The following is a 22,108-nucleotide window of genomic DNA, read 5'->3' on the forward strand; positions in this document are numbered from 1 at the left end:
TTTTGATTTAGTGCTTACCTTGAGAAGAGATATCTTATAAAAGAAATCAATTATGACTAATTTCCTGAATTTTTAACTTATTGCTTGAATACCTTTTTATTATACCTTAAGTGGAATTTTAAAAAGATAAGTGGAGATATAAGGAAACATGAATAAAAAGTTTTGCTTGAGAAGGAAAAAACAATGTAGTCGTTTTTCATGTTTTTTGCTTATGTTGATGAAGATCTAAAATGAATGATTCCTTAAAACTACCTTTTTTTGATTGACAGAAAAATGTTAACATTGTAAAACTTTGATAGTGATGATTTAATTCCAAACAAGTTATGCTAAACTTTTTGAATTTTGAATTCTGAAAAACTCTCACTTCAGGAAACACAAGAATAACCAAAAGAGAACAACTGTATTAGTGTAAAAAATATAACATTACTTTTGACAGTGATGACTCAGAGTATATGACAACCATGACAGACTGAAGTTTATTTTTTGCAGAAGGAGAAAATAAGGAAATGTAAATAAAATGATAACCTGATTAAAGGACTTTCAAAAACTGTCAATTCTCTACACTGTTATAGAATCACCTGTGGCTAATCATTTCCACTCTTCTTAGAGAGAGAATCACCTAAGGGGTTATATAGGAAAGACGTAAAATCATTGAAATTGAAAGCTAAAGGACACAGGGGAGATTGCCTTCACTTGAAGACTTTTTGATGCATGAACCCTCAACTTCTGAGTTCACTGCCGTTTAACCATTCTTTCTGATGAAGAATGGGTGATACAAAAATTTTTATGTATTCTTACCTAGGGTTACTTTTCCTTCCACTCAGAATGGATGACCAAGTGCACTGCCTATATGGCTCTGCCATTGTAAAGATTTTTTCCTCTCTCCACTGGTTTGCAAGGTCACCCCTGTATGTACTGAAATGAAGCCACTGTCCATATTTTACTTGTAGTCGCATACTGAGGCAACCCATTCACAAATAAAACTCGGACATTTTTCTGTACTTTTAGTTGGTGATATAGGAACTCTCATACAACTAACTGTAGGTACAAGCCAGGGGAGGGACACTGGTATAACTTTGATGGATGACATGTGGTCTGGGCTACTTTCTCTTGACCAATGAACTATATTGGAGACTGATATTGTGACTTGTTTGATCCAAAAGATGGGCAGTTTTAGATAGTTGGCCAGTATGTGTTCTATGTCTGGTGTTTTGTGTTTACTAGAATGCAGTACCACACAGAGATGTTTCTCATAGAATAACAATCTACTGTGCAAATACTGTGTAAATACTGTGAATTTACTCCAAAAATTCAGGAGACTGTGTTGCGATTATTCCATTGGAGATGCTGAAAATTCTACATTGTACCTTTTCCAACACTATAGGGTCTACTGGATTGTCTAATTTGTATAGTAGGTGAAAGAGTATATGGCCATATATTATATGGGCTGATTGTGTCACAACTCGAACCTGATAATGCACCCTTTCTTACTCCACCATTTTTGTTTTTATTTATTTATTTACTTTTAAGTTTTAAATGTCAAGAAGTAACTTTCCCAGATTTCCATCTCGTCTGCCAATGATTATATCATGCTCTCCTAACCATTCCCATAACCCTTTTCAGGTTAAAATTTTTTTACTAACTCTGCAACTTTGCCTATAATTATGGCAATTTAGGTCACCTAGCTCTGACAATTAAGTGCCATCATCTGTTTATTTACTTATTTATTTACTTAGGAGAAAGGCATTATCACAGTGGTTTGTTTGAGTCCAGCTGTGTGACCCTGTGACCACCTCTCCTACTAAATATTACCCCTGCCTAAAGAAGCATCACAGAGCTTCTTAGATACTCTGGTGCCTCTTACCAACACTCCTGATGGCCTTGGTGAAGGTATGTGTTCTTGAGTCTTCTGGCTTACATAACATGTCCATTTAGCATGCTCACCTCCCTCAGCCTTGTTATTCCTTCTTCTGCTGTCTGATAAGGCAGTATTTACACTTTTATTTTGCTGAGAGTTGGCCATCATTTTGCTTTAAAAACATCTAAAAGCCAATATAGCAGCAAGTTTGTCCTACTGCCTGAAGTCCTGCTACGATAATAAATTTCTGGTCTTTAGAAACACATCTAGGACAATGATTTCCTGCTTATCTAATCATACCTTCTGGTGCCCTTGGTCCATACTACATACCATACTATAGCATGACTTGAAAACAAGTTAGATGACATCTCTGGTTTGCAATTTGCTCATTCAAAAAGTAGCAAGGTTTTCATTATACTGTACACCAGAAATTAATATAAAATAATAACATATAATTAGTAATAGAAACGCAAAATTAAAAAGAAAAATAATGATCTTTCCAAAATATATATCTAATTATATCATCCATTACCTAAAACCCTTTGAGAGCAGATGAGATCAGGCACATTTAGGGTGGTATGGCCATGTATACAAGTAGTGACAAGTGTGGGAGAGGTTGTGGGAAAAAGGAACCCTCATTCACTGTTGGTGGGACTGTAAACTGGTATGTACAAACATGGGAAACTTTACTGAGGCTCATCAAAAAATTAAAGATTGAGTTACTTATATGACCCAGGAACCTCTACTGCAAAATTTTGAAAACATTTATTTGCAAAGATATATACACCCCTATGTTCTTCACAACATTATTCACGGTGGCCAAGACATGGAAATAACTGATGTGTCCTTCACTAGATAATTGGGTAAAGAAGATGTGGCATATATATACTGTGGAATACTACTCAGCCATCAGAAGAGACAAAATACTGCCTTTTGCAACATGAGTAGATCTTGAGAATATAAACTAAGCAAAATAAGTCAGAAAAAGCTGAGAACCATATGATTTCACTTATATGTGTAATATAAAACAGAAAGACAAATGGACAAACACACACACAAATACTCATAGATACAGACAACAGTATGGTGGTTAGCAGAGGAAAGAGGGGTGGGGAATAGTAAAGGGTAAAGGGAGATAAATATATGGTGGCAAAAGATGGTTAGACTTTGGGTGGTGGGCACACAATGCAATGTTCAATCCATGTATTGTAGAAATGTACATTTGAAACTTATATAATCTTATTGACAGATGTCACCCCAATACATTTAACAAAAAAAATTTTAAAACAGTGAGGTTTGAAGATTGTGTTGAGAATGAAAAAACCTAGGTTTATAACCTGATAGAATATTATATACTAATTTATTAGCTTCCTGGTCTGTCTTCCTCTTCCCCTCTCCCACCTCTATGTGCCTTTCACTGAAATGTAAGCTTCATGTGTCTCAAGGGCATTCTGAATCATTCAGTGTTCTATTGTCAGCACCAGAATGATGCCTGCATAATAGACACTTAAACAATATTTGCTGAGTGAGTTAATTAAATTGTTTAGTTCAGTATTTGAGATACAGTAGATCTCCAGTACATGAAATTTCTCATTTTTCCCATACTCTGAGCAAGTATAGTTTCTTTCTGTATATTATACTGTTTCCTATGTACAAGCCAAAAATTAATTTCCTGATAGAAAAGCATTCAAGAAAGTGGTGTAAAAAAAATCTCTTTAATATCAAGATTTCTAGATCATTTGAACAGTTTATCGAAATTATAGAGATAGATTAATTATGGATAATAATTTGGGAAATTTTACTTTAAGATTTAATCACTTTTTATTTTAGCCTGTGTCTGACAGGATTATTTTGACATAAAGTGTTTTATTTGAAATATATATATTTTTAGTTGTTCTGCCATCCAACAAATACTCATATTCCAGGCATTGTGCTAGATTATACAAATTCAAAAATAAAGCTGCCTCTCTTAATATTTCTGACAAGCTTTTTAGAGTAATAAACTAAGGAAAGATAAGTCATTATTGGAATTCTATTCTTGACACTCAACTCTCCTGTATTTGATAAAAGTGTGTGTTATTGTGCCTGGCCTTCCAGCATGCCTAAGGGCCTGGTTTTTGAAAGGGCTGTGAACTTTCTTTCAGTAGTATATTAGGACACAAGAGTATATCATAGTAATAGTAAACAAGTTCCTGTCAAGTGTGTGCTCTAATAGAGAGTTTGAGCAGAAAGAAGATCAGGCTAACATTGAAGATTGTAAAATCTACTGAGCAGGGACCATGCCTAATTCTGTGTTCGGTACTTGATTTTTAAGTAAAAGAGAAATGAAACAATTTTATTTCTGACTGTGTAGTTTCTCATTTGAAGAAAAATAAGGTTTCACCAGAAGTTAGCAGAAGACTATACTGTAAAAATTTAGAACTTAATTTAAAATATATAAATTTTTGTGTAAAATCTATTCACTTTATGTTCCTGATTGGTTCCATTAGTTTAATAGCTTCCTGTGAATATATAAAAAATGTTATCAAAATTTTTATTCATTTAAAAAATTAATAATAGACAAATGTGTTTCAGAATTGATAACTGTTTTTATTAATTTAAACCTTTATTTCAACTTAATTAAAAATTAAAGTTTTAAAAAAAATTTCTTACCAAGTCGTTTGCTATTATGGTGTATCTATAAGATTTTGCCATTGTTAAAACCTTTTTCTCAGGATAACATATTTTATTAAACTAGCTTTTAAAAATTGTACTTAAAAGAAACTTTTTATTACTGCATAGTATTTCATTGTATGTATATATCATAATTTGTTTATTCTTCACCTCTTAATAGACATTTGGATTTTATCCAGTCATGGCTTCTATAATCATTATGTTTCTAGTTCAGCTGCCAGGATCATTTGTATACATGTCTTTTTGTGAACATATGTTTTCCTTTCCCTTGAATGAAAACCTAGGAGGAGAATTCCTGAGTAATATGGTGGTTATATAACCTTATAAAAACTCCAAATTGTTTTTCAAAGTGGCTAAACCGCTGGAAATGCATGAATTCTCCTATTTCCTTACTAACACTTGATAATAAAAAAATATATATATATATTTTTTTAGCCATTCTATACCATATATAATGGAACCCCATACTGACACATGCAACCAACCCCATGGACACATCTCAAAAATTTTGGCTGAGTGAAATAATCATGTCCAAAAAAAGTATATTTTGTATAATTTCATTTATATGAAATTCTGGAAGGCAAAACTAATCTGTAGTGACAGAAAGCAGATTTGCTTGGTGCCAGGGATGGGGTAAGAATTACCTGCAAAGTAGTATTACACAAAGGAACTTCTGCAGATCATGGAAATATTCTGTATTTTTATTAGGATAGTTACATCAGTGTATATGTGTGTCAAAATTCATCAAAATGTACACTTAAAATAGGTGCATTTAATTGTATGTAAATTGTAAATCCATAAAATTAATAAGAAACATGTCAAACAACGCTTTTGATTACTAGTCAAAAGTCAGTCTTAAACGTATCTGCTTACCGTTAGGAATACAAAGTGTTTTAAGAGTGTGAAAAATGTGTACAAGCACTCAACAAATTCAAACACTGTGCTTTCCAGAGAAGAGTGTTGCTAAAAACACTCTGGATATCTTGCATTCTGACAGACTCAGTCAAGTTCTTACACCTGGAGAGTAAAAATCTAATTAGATGGTCAGTTGGACCAGTTTCTGATATCTCTAATTTTCTAACATCTGTGTTTGTTAACTGATTCATGTTATTAAATTGTTACATGTTCTTTATAGAAAGCAATGCAGAGGAGAAGGTTATCCATCATTTATAATGCAATCTTTACATGTCTCAGATAATATGATAAGTATTATTTTATAAGTGCATTTTTACCCAATATCAAATCATTAACATTTTCCCAAGTCATTAAACATTCCATAAACATCATTTTGATAACTGCATAATAGCTCAGCATATGCCTGTACCATAATTAATGATTACTCCTTTAATAGCATTTAGGGGTTTTTATTTTCCTAAACAACAGACACATTTCTAAGTCTGTTAAAAGTTCTCCAAAAATTTTGTTGAATAAATGAATAAGTCATAAACAATAATGTGAATAACATCTTAGTGATACAATTTTTATATATATTTTGTGAAAAACTTTAAGATATATTCTCAGAATTGGAATGTTTGTGAAAAACATATAAAAATGTTAAAACTATTTGATTCATTTGTCAGAAGCCTTTTCTTGAGATAAAATATGAAAATGATACTATGATATATATGGATTTTTAAAAGTCAACTAAGGTAAAATATAAAATAATTAAATTTGTTTTTGAGAGTTGTGGTTCATTTCCAACTGATTATTTCTCTCAATGTTATAGAAGTATAATGGATGAAAGATAATACCCAACCCTCTTTTAATTTAAAAAAAAATACCCTTGTTGTAGTCTCATCTATAAAAACATCTTGGTTTTAGATCATCTCTGATTTCACAACCTTTATTTAAGTTCCTTTTCTAAATGCAGAACTTTTTGCCTTCTGCTGCTATGTTTTGCTAGCACTGCTTTCCTTCATCCAGTTTGGTTTCTTTGTACATTCTTCCCACTCTGGAACTTTCTGAATAGCAGATACTAAGAAAACACATAACTATTCTGTGGTGATGAGGGTGGTCGAGTTGACACTTTTTACTTGGTGCTCTGTTTATATTAATCTGCCCGGTTTAATTTCCCAACCCTGCATCAAGCATGAGGGTGCAATCTTTTTCTTTGTATTGAATTCTCTTTGAATATATTTCACAAAGTTAAACTGTCTTATTGCTGAAAAGAAGGTGCTGACCTTAACAAACACCTTTCCAGGTCTTGCTGATGAAGCCGGCCGAGAGTGTTGTCTGATGACCTGGCTCCATGGCTGGAGAATTGTCAGCACTGATGCCTGCCTGCTCCTGCCTGTTCCTATCTGACCTCAGCCCTTAGTTATTCCGGAACCTGGTGCACTGAGGTGGAGGTAGAACAAAGATTCTGCTTTTGCCAGACTATTGCTAGAACATTAATCTTTGGGCGGCTCTTAATTTCTGTATAGTATATTCTAGTTTCTCCATGTTCAATTCTCCCCTTTCATAATTCAGTACAGTTGCTTAAGATGAAAGTATTGTGATCTATTTTTAAAAGATTGCTTTCCTGGATGAAAGTCTACTTTATTACTAAATATAGAATTAAATTATGTCATGTACCTTAATAGGTCATCCCCTGAACTTAAATCCTTATCTATATGGCCAAATAACTAACCTAGTATCTTTTCTTTATAGTTTAGCCATCATAAGAACCAAAATTATATGCCACATATCTGCTGGCTTTTGCAAAGATCAGTCTGAAAAAAAGGAAATAAAATATAACAAGTCAAATGACTAAATGGCAGCATCGTAATACATCGTATGTTTCAATTTAGGAAGGTACATTTATTCTTTTACTTTGAATAGAGTTCAGTAGTGTACTGTTTTATTCAAAATTTAGTTTTTGGCCCTGGTCGGTTGGTTCAGTGGTAGAGCATCAGTCCAGTGTGTGGAAGTCCTGAGTTCAATTCCTGGTCAGAGCACATAGGAGAAGCAACTGTCTGCTTCTCCACCCCTCCACCTCCTACTTCTTTCTCTCTCCCTTCTGCTCCCGTAGCCATGACTCAATTGGTTCATGCAAATTGGCCCCATGCACTGAGGATGGCTCCAGGACCTCACCTCAGGTGCAATAGCTAGCTTGCTCAGCAGCAGAGCAATGCTCCCAATGGACAGAGCATCAATCCATAGAGGGATTATGGGGTAGATCCCGGTCGGAGCACATGTGGGATTCTGTCTCTTTGCCTCCCTGCCTCTCATTGAATGATAATAACAATAAAAAAATTAGAGTTTTTAAGCAGATTTATAAAACTATGAGAAAAAATGGCTGTTTCTTTTGGAATATGTTTTAAAACTGAGGTACAAAATCCTGAATGCTTTTGTAAAAAGCTTAAATATTTCACAAGGTCATATTGTTGATATTTGACAGCAAATAAAACTACAATATCTTGAAACACAATTTAAAGCTTTTACACTAGTCAATGCTGTTCTTCAATTTTAAAAAAATGTATTTTTCTCTATTATAAATGAGGTGAGAGATGGTATATGTGGTTAGTCGAAATGATTGGCAAAATGCTCTTGGTAGCTGCCCATTTCCTTGACTTCATCATCTTGCACTCTGTAAGGGTGTGTCAGGGCTGACTGCGGAGTAAGGGTCAAGAGTTTGGGAACACTGGGGTCACTCAGACCATTTTCGTTGACAATATCAAGCACTGAGGTTATTGACCCAGAGGAAGGAAGACAGGCCAGACGGCAGTGGCAAGCTGTATTTGTGACTTTTGTTTGTCCTCCTTTTACATTCATCTTCTTTTTAATTCACATGGAATCTCCTTTTGTAACAACATGGGGAATGCCTATTACTTCTGGGCCCTAGGAGGACTTAAGTCTAGAAATACTTGTGGAATTTTGAAATTTCAAGACATGATGAGAAGTTATATGCGGCTAGTGTTCGGGTGATTTAATGATATATTCTGACTTCTGTCAAGAGGTATAAATAAAATAGTGTACAGATGAATTAGAATCTGTGAAACATTTTAAAAAATATTTTGGTTTAATATGCTTTGACTTTTTCTGCAGACATTAAGTGGGCACAATGTTTTATTTTTGCATCTGAATTTTATTTTTCTCTTTTTCATTTTCTTTTATTTTTATTTCTCCTTCTTCTCTCTCCTCTCTCTCTCTCTCTGTCTGTAGCTTGCTATAGCTTGCTAATACACACATGTGCTCTCACACACATGAAATCACATTTGCCTCTGAATTAAGAAGGCAGCTTTATAAAATATTTTGAGATTATTATTTTAAAAGTATATATATTTTAAGAGATAAAAGTTGGGCATGTTTTTAAATCGTTTTTGTAATATAGTCACAAATCATCTTTCTACTTGATGTCAACCACACAAAATTAAAATATTTCTGATATATATATATATGTATGTATGTATAAATTTCTTTTCTTTTTTGGTATTTTTGAAGTGAGAAGGGTCGGGGGCAGACAGACTGCCACATGTGCCTGACCGGGATCCACCCCTCATGCCTGCCAAAGGGCGATGCTCTGCCCCACTGGGGCATTGCTCTGCTGCAATTGGAGCCATCCTTAGCTCCCAGGCCAACTTTGCTCCAATGGAGCTTTGACTGCTAGAGGGGAAAAGAGAGATAAAGAGAAAGTGAAAGGAGATAGGGAAGGATGGAGAAGCAGGTGGGCACTTCCCCTATGTGCCCTGGCGGAGAATCGAACCTGGGACTTTCACATCCTGGGCCGATGCTCTACCGCTGAACCAACTGGCCAGGGCTTCTACATTACATTTTTGAATTTCATTTAAAGTAGGAATCCTCTATAACAATGCCATCAGTAAGCATTAAGTGACATTAAATAATTTTGTAAAATATAAAAAGTAAATATTTTACTAAATGTGCCTAATAATATTTTATAGCTTATATAGTCTGCATCTTACTAATACTGTCTAGAGTATTTATGATGACAACTGGGAATTAATTTAAGAAGTGTGGAGCTTAAAACCACTACAGCATTTTACTATTGCTAGAGTTGTACCAGTACAAATGAAAAAATGTTGAAAAATGTAGCAAGAGGCAAATGGTAGTTAAAAGAAATATAATGTAATGTGATGGAATGGTAATGTTATTAATGTCTTTGTTATATTCTTGCAATTAAAAGAATCTGTTTTTTGTAAATAAAATAGATACAATCCACATCTGTCAGTTTTAGGCTTAAACATCTAAGAAATAAAGACAATGATTCTGGTTTTTTTATGTTTATAGGTAAATGTTATGTGGGTGAATTTCTAAGCTTGCTCCTTTTATGATAAAATGAGAAATACTAGTAGTTTTCTATAAAAATTTACTCTTAAATTTGGCATTTAGTTTGAACATTTTCTTTGCTTCACTTTTCAGGCTCAACTTTCCTACATAAATAAGAATTTGGAGCTTGAGCAATGCCAAGAACCACATCTGTCTGAAATCAAGTATGTGTTTGGTAAGTGGGGCAGAAAATATTTGATAAATGTTCTATATCTGCAGGGAACTGCAGTGTTTATGTTTTATCTATGATTTTATTGACAATTAAAAAAATTTTTAGCCTGACAAGGCAGTGATGCAGCAGAGAGAGCTCGAACTTTGATGCAGAGGACCAAGGTTCGAAACCCCAAGGTCGTCAGCTTGAGCATGGGCTCATCAGATTTGAGCAAGGCTCACCAGCTTGAGCCCAAGGTAGCTGGCTTGAGCAAGGGGTCACTCACTCTGCCATAGCCCCCCACTTAAGGCACATATGAGAAAGCAATCAATGAACAATAAGGAGCTGCAACAAAAAATTGATGGTTCTCATTTCTCTCTCTCCCTCCCTGTCTGTCTGTCCCTATCTGTCCCTCTCTCTGACTCTCTCTGTCTCTGTGAAAAAAAAAAAGAAAGAAAATTTCTAATTATTTTCTCAAATTGCTTTATATTGGGACTCGCTTTTATGGATATGTTTACTCTATTGAACTTAAAACCAGGAAGTCTGTTAATCTGCTATTCTTAAATAAAAACAGAAAAGACTAAAAATACATGCCTTTACATAATATATTTGAATCTGGCACGTTAACTTTTCATCAAAGTAAAAGTCAAAACAAAATGTTCTAATTGATCATATTAGAAAAATAAATCTGATTTGCCTTAGTCTGTTCAGGAGAATATAACAGAATATTATAGACTGTGCAGCTTCCAAACAACAAAAATTTATTTCTAATAGTTCTGGAGGCTGGATTGTCCAAGATTAGAGTGCCAGTCGATTTTGGTGTCTGGTGAGGACCCACTTTCTGATTCACAGAATGTTGTCTTCTCCCTGTGTCTTTAGGTGATGAATGGGACAAGAAAGATCTCTGGGATCTTTTTTATAAGGGCTTTTAAATTGATCCCGTTCATGAAGAATTTGCCATCATAATCAACACACCCTCCAAATATCCAACTTTCAAATACCATCATATTGGGAATTAAGTTTCAACATATGAATTTGAAGGAGGTGGACACAAACATATAGTATGACTCTTTCTCGCCACAACTTTGTGGAGATCAGTAATTTAGAAGCCCAGGATGTCATATCTCAACTACTAATCTCAGCTTCCTCAGAGATTAAGAACTTCATGAATACCTAAATATTCTCTTATTGTACTTGGACCTTTGTTTTTCCTTTGGTATCTCTGTTAATGGTTATTTTTTTTTAAAAAGACTCAATAATATGTAAATAAAAGTGGGCTGCAACATTAATCTTTGATATCATGATCACAGTATATGAAATTCCTCAGTATATTGTTGCCATTGGTTAAAAAATTTGCAAAAATTAGGACAAAACAGTGAGCAATAGTATGAAAAGCATTTAGAGAGATTATGGAATAAAATAAGCCTAAGAAATAAGGAGATAGAAGAAGACGACTTGGGTGGTGAACACACAATATAATATACAGGTGAAGTATTATAGAATTGTATACCTGAAACCTATATAATTTTATTAATCAGAGCCACTCCAATAAATTCAATTTAAATAAACAATAAATAGAAAGGTAGAGAAACAGAAAAAAACAATAAAACTTAAAATAATTTATATCAAGTGTTAATTATTCATTTTATAAATATTTGTTGAAAAGCTACAATGTTCTAGTGTCGAATTTATTCTATGAATTGCCTCTAATCACTTTGTATTGACAATTTTTCTAAAATTAAAGAGTTTGTGAAATTAACTATGAAATTAATTATGAAATTAAAATAATGGCTATTTAGTGAAAAATAATCTAATATAGGAAAATATCTAAAGAGAAAACTGAAAAAATTAGTAACATTCTTGAGTATGATGCATTGCTAACATTTAGTATATTGTCTTTTTGTGTATATATAATATATATGCAATATTTATTGAATTTTAAATCCTCTAAATATTAAACTATGCATTTCGCTTTTTAAAAATTAACTTGATTTTTGACTATTTTCTCATTCTATTCAACATCTAAAATACATTTTTAAATGACTATGTATCTGCCAAAATTGACCTAATATTTTTCTACTCAAATCTATTTAGGTTACTAAGAGTATGTTTTTGCTATATGTAGTACTGTAATTACTTTTCTTATTCATAACTCTTTGGTTTGTTTCACCACATACTTCCACAAAACAATTCCCCAAAAGTAAAACTATGTACAAAACTGATATCAAAAAAATTATTTCAATTTAAATGTATACTAGTAGTTTAAGATTCTCCTTATTAGGTAGAATACTAAAAACAAAAATACATTACTAGAGAAATCTTTGCTAATAGAGTAAACCAAAAGAGAATTTTGTTTTAATTTGTATTTATTTGATTGCAAATGTGGTTGAATACTTTTCATAGACATATGAAGCACTTGTATTCCTCGTATTATAATTGCTCTATTGAGCTATTAGTTTTTTCTAATTGATGGGTAACTACTTATTATATATTTATATTAGAAATATCCTTTTATACATATAACAAAGATTCCCCAATATTGTTTATTTTTAATGATTTTTCATATATATATTTGATGTACTAAATTTTGACCAAGCTCAAATCTATGACAATTTCTATCATGATTTCTTTATTTGTGCTTATGTTTAGAGTCTATCCCTGTCTAGAGAATTAAAAAGCTAACTGATGGAATTTTCTCTCATTTTTATCATATAAAATCTTAATCACTGTGGAATAATTTTTGATTACATGAGTGCTGACTAGTACATCTATACTTATAGTGACTCTTTAATATAGAAAAATAAATCTATCAAATAGGGTGTCAAGTTCAGAAAATTACTTTTTCAGATTTTGAAATAAATTACATTAAATATCTAAATTAATTTTAAGAATTAATATCACTTAAAATTTACTGTTATATCTAAAAAAGAGGAGAGGATCTGTAGGAAACAAATTTGTTCCTCTGAACTCATCTTACAGCAGTGGAGAAATATCTTAGGGGAAAAAAAGTAAACTTCTGATGTACATAAGCATGCACCTGAATAGGAAAAATATCTAGTATTTTCTAATTATGATGGAGAAATATGTGCCTGATTTTTCTAATAGAAAAAGGAAGATTATATTAATAAAATGGTAGATGATAGTATTATGTTTGCATTTACAAGACTAAATTGGAATGAAAACAATGCTCAAGTGAGAAAAAAAAAGAAAATTTATTATATAAGAAATACAAAATTAATGTAAAAGTAGCAAAGTCAAATTCATAATACAACACAATGTAAATGGACTGATTTTTTTTTTATTGTAAGACAGAGACTACTAGGTTGTATGAAAATGCAGAAGAGACTATGAGACACATTGTGAAGTCTTTGGCTTTTACGATGAGTAGGACAAAGAAATATGAGGCAGGAGATAATGGTGGTTTTATTTAAGGTGACAATGGGTATGAAACCTGTCAAATGTTGCTTATATCTTAAGTATAATGAATAATAAGAGTTGATTATTGAATTTGGTAAAAATAGAGTTTACTGGCGACCCTAGTGAATAATGCCAAAAGCCTTATTGGAATGGTCTCAGTGGTAATGTGAGCACAAAGTGAGAGTAGATGTCTTCAAAGGAGGAATTTTGCTGTAAAAAAGGTAGAAATTGTTTAGAAGCTGGAAGGGAAAATTGGAACAAGAGATGAAAGAGCTACAGAGGAAGGAAAATGAGTGAGAGAAATAAAATAATTGATTGACTAATGTAATTGATTAAGTTATATTTCATACAATCCAACGGGCACATGGAGAAGCTGGCCTTACTCAGTAGCAAGGACAATTCATCCACAGTAAGAGGATTAGAAAAAGCTAATATATAGTCATAAAAGCAAGTTGCTAGAATTATGAAGAAAATTGGAAAAGCTTGTGGAAATTTTTTTCTTCAGGTTTCTATTTTTCAGTGGAAAAAAAACCCTCATGGCTGAGTAAACATGAGCGAGCTAGCTAACACTGAGGAACTGTAGGTGGAGTAATGAATAAGTCATCATTCTGGGGGATGGAGAGAGTCAATGACAATATAGTATCATCAAGCACTCACAACGCAATTCAGTTTTGTAATTACGAATGTAAAGTTAGTTCAGAAAGTAGTGTATGTGTATGTTTCTCCAGCTTCACTAAGTGCAAATTTACATGCCAATATAGGCTGAATTGGATCTAACCAGGGTGGTTGTTTTGGCATCCAGTATGATGAATTAAAAGAGGAGTGAGAGAGTTGGAAGTGCCTGTGCGGGAGTAAATACAGCTGACTAAGAAGAGTAGCTGTGTAACTGGGAAAGTGGGGACATAAGGATGATGAGGACCATGAAAATCTGGTAGAATCAGTAGATTATAGATCCTCTGGGGTCACGAGTTTTTGAAAATGGGGTTTAAGAGAATGAGCTGAAACATTAGATGTGGTAATTGCCGATTGACAAAATTGACATGGCGTTATAGAAGAAAACAAGTTTAAATAGAAGATAGAAAATAATATCTATGTTGAGATTCATGAAAATTCTAGTTCAGTAGATTGTTTTGGACAGAGTGTCTGATATACACTTTGTATAATATTTAGTTGTGCTACTTGATATTGAACTCCTCCAAAAATAAACTCTTGCTAAATGTATTATTAATCTATCTTAGATCTGTTTGGAATCATTTTATCAAGCACTTTGGAAGCCATTGATATAATTTTTTGATGTTGACATCATTTTGTTACCTGAGCATGAGTTAATTTAAACACTTTTAAATTATCCCTTTCAAACTTTGATATCTATTCATTATATATATAATGATAATCTCTACATTGATTCTCAAACTTCTTTTTTTTTTTTTTTTTTTGTATTTTTCTGAAGCTGGAAACAGGGAGAGACAGCCAGACAGACTCCCGCATGCGCCCGACCGGGATCCACCCGGCACGCCCACCAGAGGCGATGCTCTGCCCCTCCGGGGCGTCGCTGTGCCACTACCAGAGCCACTCTAGCGCCTGGGGCAGAAGCCAAGGAGCCATCCCCAGCGCCCGGGCCATCCTCGCTCCAATGGAGCCCCGGCTGCGGGAGGGGAAGAGAGAGACAGAGAGGAAGGAGGAAAGGGATGGAGAAGCAAATGGGCGCCTCTCCTATGTGCTCCGGCCGGGAATCGAACCCGGGTCCCCCCCATGCTAGGCCAACACTCTACAGCTGAGCCAACCGGCCAGGGCCTCAAACTTCTTATTTATATACTGAAGCATCTTCAAAATTATGTATTCCCATGAAATAACTTTTCCCATCTACTTTCATCTGCTTTTGGTGTTTCTTTTTCTACTCTGTTCATTTTCTGTCTTTCACATGTCTTTTGTAAGGTTTCAATGCCAGAACTTTAGTCCTAATCCAATATTTATTTTGGCTGCTGAAACCAATTTGTAGATCCTCTATTTTTAGGAAACTTGAATATAAAGTCAGTTATGCTATAAATGCTTGCTGAAATACAGATATCTCTATACATAATTAAAATTATTTTCCTATAAAGTTTTAAATTTTGCAAAATTTCTATTTTTCAATGCATATGACTTCTAAAAAAAACTCTTTAAAATTTTAAAGTTTCACAAGGAGGAGGAAACTTAAGTCATTTGGTTCAGAATTTTGTATGCTCTATACAAGATGATAATAAATGTCCTATTTATTATATAATCTATTTTCTTATAAGAGAGTCATAAAATATATCAGCATGTTAAAAACTCTGGAAAGTCCAATAGTGAAGACATCTGACCAAATTTGATGCAGTTTTCCCCAAACATATTTGAGATCAAACTTACTATCCATCTTTCTTTTTTTCCTGGACAACTATATATATATATATATATATATATATATATATATATATATATATATATATATATATATATATATATATATTTTAAGCAAGTGAGTGAGGGAGAGAGGCAGACAAAGAGGAAGGGAGAGAGTTGAGAAGTATTGAACTATAGTTGTGGGACTTTAGCCATTCATTGATTGCTTTCTTGTATGTGCCTTGACCAGGGGGCTCCAGTGGAGCCAGTGACCCCTTGCTCATGCCAGTGACCTTGGGCTTCAAGCCAGCGACCTTTAGTTTCAAGCCAGTGACATGGGGGTCATGTCTATGATCCCCTGCTCAGGGTGGTGAGTCTGTGCTGAAGCCAGATGAGCCTGCGCTCAAGCCAGTGGCCTCTTTGCGTCCCAGGCCAATGCTCTATGCACTGTGCCACTGCCTGTTCAGGCAGGACGACTATTTATATATCATTAAACACATGCTTTTTAGAACAGTTTTTGGGAACTGATCTCTCTATAGATGAGTATACAGAGATGTGGTCTACTGATAGGTTTTTCTAAAATTGTATGGCTGATTTTAGTGTAAAGCATTTGAACTTATTCGGACTCCCAATTAAGTGCTTATTTCTGCCATTTGTCCCCCGGTACTTTCTTATCCCCAGTGCTGTACTGTGCCATATTGAAGCCTGAGGCAAAAGGAGAAACCTGTAACAATAGTGCTGTCTTTATTTAAAATGTTGATACTTTGTTTTTCATAAATTTATTTGCATAAATTTAAAAAAAAATATTGATTAAAATGTTATGTGTTTTGATTACTGAGTTTTTTGTTGCTCCTCATATTTTGTGGTGGAGAGGGTGTTTCATTCACCTCATCTACTCCTCACTTGAATTCCTCTTACAAGTCTGTATATCTCATTCTGAGAATATCCATATTATTCTATTTTCCAAATGATGTAAAACCAGGATGAATTAGTCAAATCCCCACATCAAAACCCAACCTTTGGTGACTCCCATTCCTCCCAATCTTCTGCTTTTATTCCTGGGAATGATAGAGTGTCCCTCCAATATTTTGGTATACCGTGTAAATTATTGCACAATTTCTGAAAGTCTGAAATTTTAATTAAATGATAACTTACAACCCAGATCTTCCATTAACTAGTTTCTATGTGCAAGGGAGTAAGTTTGGGTCTGAGATTACATTTACTAGTTCCACTTCATGAAAATGTATATTCACCAGCTCATTGAACCCTAATACATTTTTCAAAATGTGTTTCAGGGAAGGGGATGTTAATAGGTTCAAGAAAAAAATGTAATAATAAAATAAGTTAGATAAAAAACCTTTAGGAAACTAAAGAGATTCTTTATTTCACGACTTCTCAGAGGAATTAAAAAACAAAAACAAAAAACCTTGTAGAACACAGTGTTTCCTAAAAATATCTGCACTATATACATATGTCTGAATGTGTGTAAGCTTTAGGATAGGACATATGTCATGGTTGTCATGCCACTATTGTTTCACAGATAGTCTTTGGATAGTGCATCTCTAATAGACTAATCAAGCTTGGATTTTATTTTATAGAAATTGTTTTCCATTTGATGTGTAATTCAGTGTTCAATGATACCACTTTGTTCTCCAGTAATGGCTCACTAATCCCAAAGACTTCCTTATGTATGGGAGAAATATTGAAAATTAATCAGTTGTTTCACCAAGTGGCAATTTATGAGAGTAGATTTTATTTTTCTCATCAACATGCCTACCTTTCACTACAGAATTTGTACTTCTCAGATAGCTGCTATCCACTTAATGATATAGTTCCCCCAATCAATCATTTTAAGCAGTTTCTATGTTTAACCCTATTAGCTCAGTTAACTCTGATCTGTTTACCTCAAAAGAAATTTTGAAAATCAAAACCCTAATCCTTTTTTTCCACATAGAATGAACCCATTTTCATCGGAGTATTCCTGAGACCTAGACGAACTCTTACTTTGCTTCTATTTCTTACTCTCAGAGAGCTGAGAGTAAATAATTTTTTGCCTCCTATACCCAGTTACTAATTGGAAAAGATTAATATTGATGTGTTGAAAATTTAATATGAAGTATAAGCCTGATAGTCCTGAAAAAATTAAAAATAATTTTATAATTTAAAGACATTTTGGAAAAATTATAATGATAGTGCTTTTAACTGCAGACAAATATTGAATACTAAACACTATTTGGAATCACTGCCTCTAAATCTTTCTCCATCTGTTTTGTTCTAGGTATGGACACTTTGACAACATGTCAAGGTATGTAATAATATATCGTCTTTCAATAGCATCACAACAACTGTCCATAACAGGCCTGAACTTATTTGCAAAAATTAGTTTTCATCTCTGAGCATCACATCAATAAATAGTCCATTCATCGGCCATACATATGGATTGTATTTGGAATAGAAAGTAATTTTCTCATCTTTAGAGGCTTCTTTATTAGCATTACTTGAGGAGATTGATTTTTTTTAATAAAACAGGTAGTTGTTGTTTATAAAATATTATGATGGCACAGAGTCTGTAGCAGCTAAAAACATTCTAGTGTTTGCTGCTAGGCATGAGGAGACAGTGACACAGCTCATTTCCTCAGCTGAGCTCTCTTTGCTGCCTTGTACAACACTTATTTCAAAGCATGCCACAGCTTAGAACTGTCGTGATCCCCATTAATATAAAATCATTGACCCCTGCTCCCGCTGGTGCGACTAAATTACATTCTGCTGCTCAGCGGCAGCCGCACATGGGGCCAGCGCTTTTAGTCATCGCCAGGTGCCTTGATGCCAGCGCAGCCCCTCTGACGCACAGGGTTTGCCTTTAATGAGGATTAGGCACCTTCAAAGATCTAGGGGGACCCACTCCCAGGATGGCAGCCTTTCTAACGGCATCCGGGCTTATCTTAGGCAAGTTAGTATCTCAGAGGAAGCTAGAGAGAGATTCATTTCTCACTTCTAAAAAATCGCAAGAATGTTGTTTTTTTTTTGTTTTTTGGGGGGGTTTTCTTAGATTTTTTAAATTCATTTTAGAGAGAGGAGAGAGAATGAAAGGGGAAGGAGCAGGAAGCACCGACTCCCATATGTGCCTTGACCAGGCAAGCCCAGGGTTTTGAACCAGCGACCTCAGCTGCCAAGTCAACACTTTACCCACTGCACCATCACTGGTCAGCAAGAACGTGTGGTTTTGTAATTGGCTTTTTTTCTCTCTCCCTCTCCATCAGCAAAATTTCAAGAGCATTATGTCTAACAATATCATGTTTTCATGAAACCTAAAAGTTGGGTGTGCTAAAACAATATTCTAAATTATAGCATATCCCAGCTGGAAACATTGCTCTTTTATACTATGATATCATGATGTGCTATTAACAGAACTAAACCCATTCACAGATGACTCCTGCTTATTTTCATCTTTGTATTTTGGGTGATGGAATTTCTTTACAAAAGGATTGAAATCTTGATCCGTAGTGTGATTGCTCTCTCGCTGTGTGGTTTGCCTTGACATCAGCTCCTGACCCTCTGGGGCCTGCCACTCCATTAGGTACCCTTACTCTCTGCCAGTGAGACGGTCAGGCTGTGGATCCAGTGGGTGTGGAATTTGCAGGAATGTTCTCTGTGCTGCTGCAGCAGCTTTTGCCCTGATTGTTAAGGGTCAAAGCTGGAGAGTTAAGTAGTGAAACGGAAAACAGTTATTGAACACAGAAAAACATACTAGGTTGTCAAACTTCACCCCTGCAGAAAAATGAAAAAGTAATTAAAGATTACTCACACATAGGTATTAAAATAAGTGTGATTATGTGAATGTATATACATATATTTGCACAACTATTTGCAGTTCGTTTAGATAAGTTCTTCATATAGCAAACTATTACTCAATATAAAGGTCAAAAATACTTTATCAGAATAAAATCGGATGTCTGAAATATTTGTGGAAATCTGATGTTTTTATCTGTTGATGGGAGGAATCTCTGTATTAAAGTAAAATTGGTGAGTTTAATCTAGGAGAATTTGAACAATTATAAATCAGTTGGCTTACTACCAGTTTTATTTTTAGTAGGGGACCTAATTATGAATTTATCTCAATCTAGTAACCATAAATACTAATTTTTTTTTAGTTTTTGAACATATTTTTCCAAGAAACCATGCCTTAACTCTGTCCATGTGCACACTGAAATCAGTCAACAGTGTAAAATGGGACAGAGTTGAATCAATACTGTGTTGGTCACACTGATTGTGTATGTAGACTTTGCCTGAATTTTCTACTCTATGATTCCTATCAGAAGAAACAAATTAAGTTTTATGACCTTAGGGAGTATCTGCAGAGAGTTCTTACTAACAGCAGAGAGGTTAAATGGTCTACACTATTTAATTACAAAATTTATAAATACTATTTGTTGATAAAAATCCATTTTCAATAAAAATTCACAAAAGCCAATAGTAAGGTAAAATGAGAGTGTCTAAGGGTTGAATTATTCCTGCAATATGTAAATAAATATAATGATATAAAAATAAGTATATTCACTGTACTTTTTAAAATACTTATTTACGATTTTTGAAATTTTTTTTCTGAGGTTTAATTGTATTTCATGAAATTCAGTATATGGATTAACAACTTGTTTCTGAAAGCTGATTCCCAAACAGAGATTTCTTTCCAGAAGAGTGTGCTAACCCCAGTCACACGTCTGCTAATTTGGCCTTTCTCTTAATCTCTGAAGAACTTGCTGAACAGAAGTGAAACTATGCACGTGCTAATGGCTCGCGCTCTGCAAACTCCCTTCTTTCCCAGAGAGTGTCTGGTGTGCAAAGCTGAGCTGGAACAAAGATACACTAATTATTCCCCATTAATTTGTCTGCTTGAATGGTCCTAAATACCAGAGTGATTAATTAGCACAAGGCAACAGGGGCAGGATGTCACACCCTTCTCTGCATTTAAGTGTCTGCAAGGTTGTGCTCAAGTGTTGACAACAGCATATCTTTAATTTTCTCCAAGAAGAAAAGTTTAGTCAGTACAATTAATTTGAGCTTGGCTGGCTTGCAAGAATAAATATAACATGTGGAATGATAGTGCTGTATAGGCATTTTTTTTTTTTTGCCTGAGAGTATGGTAAAAAAATTTTCTGGCAACTCAGTTATTGAATAGTGTATTTCCTAATTGTTTCAATTTGACTTAATTACTTTTGTGCATTTTGTGATATGGTTATAAAATAAATAGAAATTATTAGTCCTAATAGGCTGGGATGTATGTATGTAGATGAATATGTAGATAAGAATTAGAAGCAGATAAAGAGTGACATTAAATTTGGTATCCTTTTAAAGCATGCATTTTATTTCATGGATTAAAATATACATCAATTATCAAAAATAATTTGAGACTACTCACCCCTAAGAGATAAGAATCAATTTAATCAAAAATGTTTAACTGAAAAGTTTATTTGTCCTAAAATGTTTAGAAGCAGGTTTTGCTGAGATTTTAAACTTTATGAACAATATTTTACTAAATAAGTCATCCAACTAGTTAACATATATAAACCAGTTATAAAAAATAATAGCATAATAGGTGATGTTTAACACTTTCATTATATTTCTTTTTTTTGTAATTTTGTCAGAGTGCTTTTCAATAAAAACTAGCTCCATTTTAAAACAATTATATACTGTTTAGAAAAATTAAGTGAATCAAATAAAATAGCTGTGCTCATACTATTTTTCTTCTATTTTTTTAAGATTAAAGTACAAGTATAAATATAATTCTGGAATAGAAGCACAATAGTATATAATTAAGAAGTAGGGTGTTACATTATATTTCTTTTCTGTTATTGAAATTTTAAAGTAATTCATTTTGCTATGGGCATGCTGTTTTGTTTTGTTTTGTTTTCAAACAGTAGAAAGAGGAAAAAAAAATCAGAGAATGCCATGCAGCCAGCGGCATGGATGTTCTCATGTTTTCTTTCACAGTCTTCCTCAAACCTATAGAAACCCAAAAGGCTATTCAGCAGCCAGGGTGGGAGCACTGAGGGAGGGAAGAGGTCACCTCTCCCGTCTCTCCATGTATCTCATTGTTCATCACTTGTCAATGCATTTCTCACACCCCATTTCCAGCCACTGTGCATCTCATCTTGGCTGCCAGTTCCATGACCTTCACGACATTATTCTCTCTTCCTCCACTCCCCACATGTACAATTTTGTTTTGTTTTTTAATTTTTCCCAGACTGTGGTTGGTATAAGAGTGTCACTCTGGCTTTATAGGGTTGTACAAAAATAGTTAGTGACATAACCAAGTGTAAAATAAAAGTTTCTCGGTACAGTGATCCCGTCCTCCTATCTCTTATTTTGACCTATCTCTGTTCTTC

The sequence above is a fragment of the Saccopteryx bilineata genome, chromosome 1, assembly GCF_036850765.1.
Source record: "Saccopteryx bilineata isolate mSacBil1 chromosome 1, mSacBil1_pri_phased_curated, whole genome shotgun sequence".
Lineage (NCBI taxonomy): Eukaryota > Metazoa > Chordata > Mammalia > Chiroptera > Emballonuridae > Saccopteryx > Saccopteryx bilineata.